The sequence below is a fragment of the Capra hircus genome, chromosome 15 (genome assembly GCF_001704415.2).
Source record: "Capra hircus breed San Clemente chromosome 15, ASM170441v1, whole genome shotgun sequence".
In the NCBI taxonomy this organism is placed as follows: domain Eukaryota; kingdom Metazoa; phylum Chordata; class Mammalia; order Artiodactyla; family Bovidae; genus Capra; species Capra hircus.
Window position 1 is genome coordinate 33,013,308 of NC_030822.1, and position 5,256 is coordinate 33,018,563.

Below are 5,256 nucleotides of genomic sequence, written 5' to 3' on the forward strand. Positions count from 1 at the left end.
CTCATTAATTATTTCATAAAGCACTTTAAGTATCTATCACATACCCAGGTTTTGCGCTGGTAATGCAGGGAATGGAACTGAGTCCACTGAGTCCCTTCAAACCACTTTTGATGTGTTTGATCAGTCACAGTACCTTCTTCATATGTTGCACAATTTTTTTTTTTTTTTGCTTTTCAGTTGTATTCTTACATTTTCTGAAATAATAAAACATAGTATGCCAAAAATTTTGCCTTTTTCCTTCCAGCTTCAATAATAAAATGTGTTCACAAAATTTCCCAATTTTGAGAAGTATTTTTTAATGCATGCTGATATGATAGCTGTCACAACACAATCTAACAGAATTGTGGATAAGGTTAAAGACGACCAAGCACCCCTGGAGCCATCTTATGGGAAAAACAAAGTAACCTTTTGTCAAACCCGATGCTTTCTGTCTCTGTAGATCTGGCTACTTTAGACACTTCATATAAATTGAATCATATACTGGGTAGTCTTTTGGTACTGGCTTTTTTCGATTAGCATCATATTTTCAAGATTCATCCATCTTGTGGTAAGTGTAAATGTTTCACTCTTCTTAGTGGTCAAATAATGTTCCATTGTATAAATCTATTGTGTTATATATAAGCGTTTTTCAGTTGAGGGACATTTGAGTGGCAGAAACATTTGTTACCCCTGTTCTTTCCTCATTGAATTTTATGCATATCTGTGTCAAAAATCAATTGAAAAGAAATGTGAGCTCTTATTTCTATATTCTCAATTTTATTTCATTAAACTATATGTCTATCCTATGCCAGTATTAGGCCACCTTGATTACGGTAACTGTATAGCTTATTTTGAAATTGTTTAGTGTGACTCTTCCAACTTTGCTGCCTTTTTATGGTTTTTGCTATTCTGGGTGCCTTAAAATTTCATATGTATTTTGAGACCAGTTTGTCAATTTATGTAAAGAAACAAACTTGAGTTTTAGTAAGGATTTCACTACAACTTAAGAATCAATTTGGGAAATATAGCCATATTAAGTCTCTAAATTCATAACCATCGTATATCTTTTTATTGATTTCCAACTGCTTTAATTTCTTTGAGCAGTGCTTTTGTCTACAATGCTTTCAGTATATAAGTTTTGGACCTCCTTGGCTAAGATTATTTCCAAGTATTTTTATTCTTTTTGATTCTATTGTAAATGAAATTACTCCTTAATTTCAAATTTGAGTTGTTCTTTGTTAGTGTATAGAAATACAATGGATTTGTAACATATTGATCTTGTTTTATTGAACTTTATTGATGTGATTTATTAGTTTTAATAATTTTTAGAATAGATTTCTTGGGATCTTTTAAACAAAAATATCAGATCATATGCAACAATGTGGATAGACTTGGAGGGTTATGCTAAATGAAATAAGTCAGAAAGAGACAGACAAATACTGTATGGTATCACTTAAATGTAGAATCTAAAAATACAACAAGTTAGTGAATATGATAAAAAAAGAAACAGACTTACACATACAGAGAACACACTAGTGTTCTCCAGTGGGCAAAGGGAAGGGATGAGGGGCAATATAAGGTTAGGGGACTAAAAGGTACAAGCTATTATATATGAAATAAGCTACAAGAATATACTGTGCAACATGGGGAATATAGTCAATATTTTATAACAACTATAAATGGAGTATAAGCCTTGAAAATTTTAAATCACTGCATCATACACCTGCAAATTTTATAATATTGTACAACTAAACTTCAATTAAAATAAATAAATAAAAAAATAAAATTTAAAGATTAAAAAAAGGTAAATTTTCACCAAACTACATCCCCACCCCACCTATCCAAACTTCTACTTTTTTTGCTTTTGAGTTAGATAGAACAGATGATATTAACTAAACTAGGTTTTAGAAGTCATAGCTAAGGAGTAGCTTTTATTACAGAGTTGTTAGAATCAAACTCAAATCCCTTGGGAAAAAGGACCTTTTTAACGGTCCTAATGATCTGTTTGGTTTTCACACTGTAGATAATGGGATTCATCACTGGTGGAATAAGCAAATACACATTGGCCATAAGAATGTGTGCATAAGGAGGTGCCTTTTCCCCAAATCTATGGGCAAAGCACAAGCTAATGAGAGGGATGTAACGCTCAGCTTGGCCTTAATAATCAAGACATAGGAGAGAAAGATAAAGATGGAGACCACTCCTGCAGTAACTATGAGGACAGTAAGTCCTTAAACACTGTTGATCTTATTGTCAGAACATGAAAGCTGGATTGCATCAGGATGGAAGCAATAAGAATGATGGAGCACGTGGACTTTTCAGAAGGATAGATATTTAAGAAGTAGGGCCATAGGCACTAGGATCACTGTGCCTCTGACTAAGACGGCAAACCATGCTTTGATAATTCTGGAGTCAATCAGAATGGTAGCACATCTCAGCGGGTTACATGCAGCAACGAAGCGATCAAAGGCCACTGCCAGGAGCACTGAAGGCTCCATGACAGTCAAAAGTTGGAAGAAGGAGGTCTGGGCAGCACAGACATCGAAACTGACCTGTCTTGCATTGAACCAGAATATGGCCAGCATGGTGACTAGTGTTGAGATACACAATCCCAGGTCTGTGGGAGACTTGACTCAGGGATGATGACAAATAGAATTACACCATTCCCAGATAAGGCAGTTATGCAGAGACAGCAGAAAGGGATGGGAAACCAGGCATGGGCAGCTTCTAGTCCTGGAACTCCCGTCAGTAAAAAGATCAGAGGAGAGGAAGTAATGTTAGGAAAAGGTGACATTTATACTATGGATAAATAATAGTGTTGAAATAAAATGTCCTATAAGGATAAATGAAAACACCATTCAGTAAATTCATTATGATTTTTATTAACTACAGTTAGATAAATCAAATTGGAGATTTTCCCTAGGACCTTATCTCCACTTTTTTGCTCCCTAGTCTTTAGTCTTTCTTTGCTGTACTGAACTTCTCTTGTCTCCTGATTTATAATAGTGAAGAGGGCATTTTTAATAATATCTCAAGAGTACTTTTTGTCATCTTCCACTTTGATCCTAAGAGTTTTTTCCCCCCTTTCTTTGTACTTCCCACATAAAGGAGAATTGGAATCAGATAATCTGAAAATACCAAGAAGTTAATGGAGACCTCAAAGTAATAATAGGTTATAAAAGAAAGATGGATTACTTAATAAAAATACATCATATGCTAGAATATTTGTATTAATTCTAGTACATTATTGTGGAACTTTATCATACATTTAAAAATATATAGTCTTTCTAGGAAGCCATTTTTTAAGGAAATAATTTTATACATGTTGAAATATCCTAATTTATTATTTCTTGGTCAATGGATCTTACCCCTGACTTGACTGGGTTATTTCTAATCTAGAGTTACATTTCTGATCTTGATTTTTTTTCCTTTTATGTCTGTTGTCATTGTAATTGTGTTGAAACATAACTGGTTAAGATAATTTTCTGTGATATTGCCTTTAGCAATTACTCCTTTCAGAGGCAACTATATTAAATTTCAGGGTTAAGAGTAAGGTGTGCAGATACCTGGTATTAGATACTCCCTCTTCAGCCTAGTTTTGTTCCAGTTATCACCACCCTTTACTTGCCTACAGTCTCAGAACAATACCCTTACAGAGCCTGGCTTTCTCAAAGTAAATAACATATTGGAACTTCCAGTTCCACCAGTGAATTTTTTTCTTATGTAAGTTATGTCCTGAAAGTTTTTTTTTTTTTTTTTTTCTCTTTCACATGTTGACTTAACTCTGATCTAGTCCCTTTATGTACTGCAAACTCTTGCTAAGATCCTCACTAAGCCAATCTGGTGGTGCTGTATATATTCTTAATTTTCCTTCTCTTTGCCTCTTGAAGATTGGATGACTTCCTCATAGTCCCCGTCATTGACTGGAATTCCATTGGCCACTCATGAATATTGGAAACATGATTCTCAAACCACTTGATTTGGAGAATATACTCCTATAGCTGTGTTATGCCTACATGCTTTTACTTCCTTAGTGATTGAAACATTTTTGGCTCCAAATCTTAGTTTGAGATGCCTCTTGTGACTACTTTTATTTTTAATCCCCAGCTATTATTGCTATCCAGTCTCAAATTTTATTCCTGTTCTTATAGGCTACTGAGTTCCTTGGAGAAGGAAATGGCAACCCACTCCAGTACTCTTGCCTGGAAAATCCCGTGGACAGAGGAGCCTGGTAGGCTACAGTCTATGGGATCGCAGAGTCGGACACGACTGAGTGACTTCACTACACTACACTACTGAGATCCTAACATATCTTACATCTGAGGCTGCTCAGTTTTTGTTCAGAATAGCCACGTCTTTGGTCTTGTCATTTGATGTTAATATATTAAGGTGATTGAATTAGTCATCTCCATGATTGTTTTCTTATTCTATTCAGTTGCAATTTAAAAAGACTTCAATGGTACATGGTTATGGACACTACTTAGTATCTTAAATATATGAGAGATTCTAAAAGGGCTCCACATACAGAAAAATTCAAGTGCATGTTTTATTGATTATGGAATGGCTACTGTCATGATATAAAATGATTAATGTTCTATTAATTTTATAATTATTTGATGGAAAGGTATATTAAGTAAAATTAAATCAATTTCTCACTCAGTTTTCTGGCATCATGAAAAATTGATATGCAAAAATTTTGAAATCAGAGGACAGAATATTCTTGATAACATTGATAAACTGGAGATATTAATAGTTAAGTTATTTTGAAAGGAAGTTAAGACCTATCATTCGTAGAATTCCACAGTATGTCAGGCCTGTTATTTAGCTCTTTAAGTGAAGAATCATTTAATTTGAAAATCATATTGTTTTTAAGACTCAGGCTTTTCATCCAGGAAAGTAAAAATTAGAGAAATAAATTTTGTAATATTTCATACAATGGAAAAGCTAGGCTTTGAATTCCATCTTGGTATATTCAAAATTTGTTAAAGTCCACCATGGTACATACCAATGCTTCTCGATGGTGGTAAAATTGGTAGAAAAACATTAAATAAATAAACTTTTATGTTACATATATATGCGGATTACTAAAATGTCAATTATTCATGTGATTTTTTTCTTCAATAGCCATATGCTGTCATCTTTCTTTGTCTCTAAATAATTGTGTAAATGCATAGACATTAGCATTTCAAACACTTGGTGTTTTATAGATTTTTTGGTGTATGTTCTGATTTCTATTGTTCTACTTAAAACTTATTTCCTTATCAACATTCAAGGGAG

General features: G+C 33.7%; 1 pseudogene; it reads right to left on the bottom strand.

The window, feature by feature from the left end:
* On the bottom strand, positions 2,016–2,773 carry LOC102171996 (annotated as a pseudogene).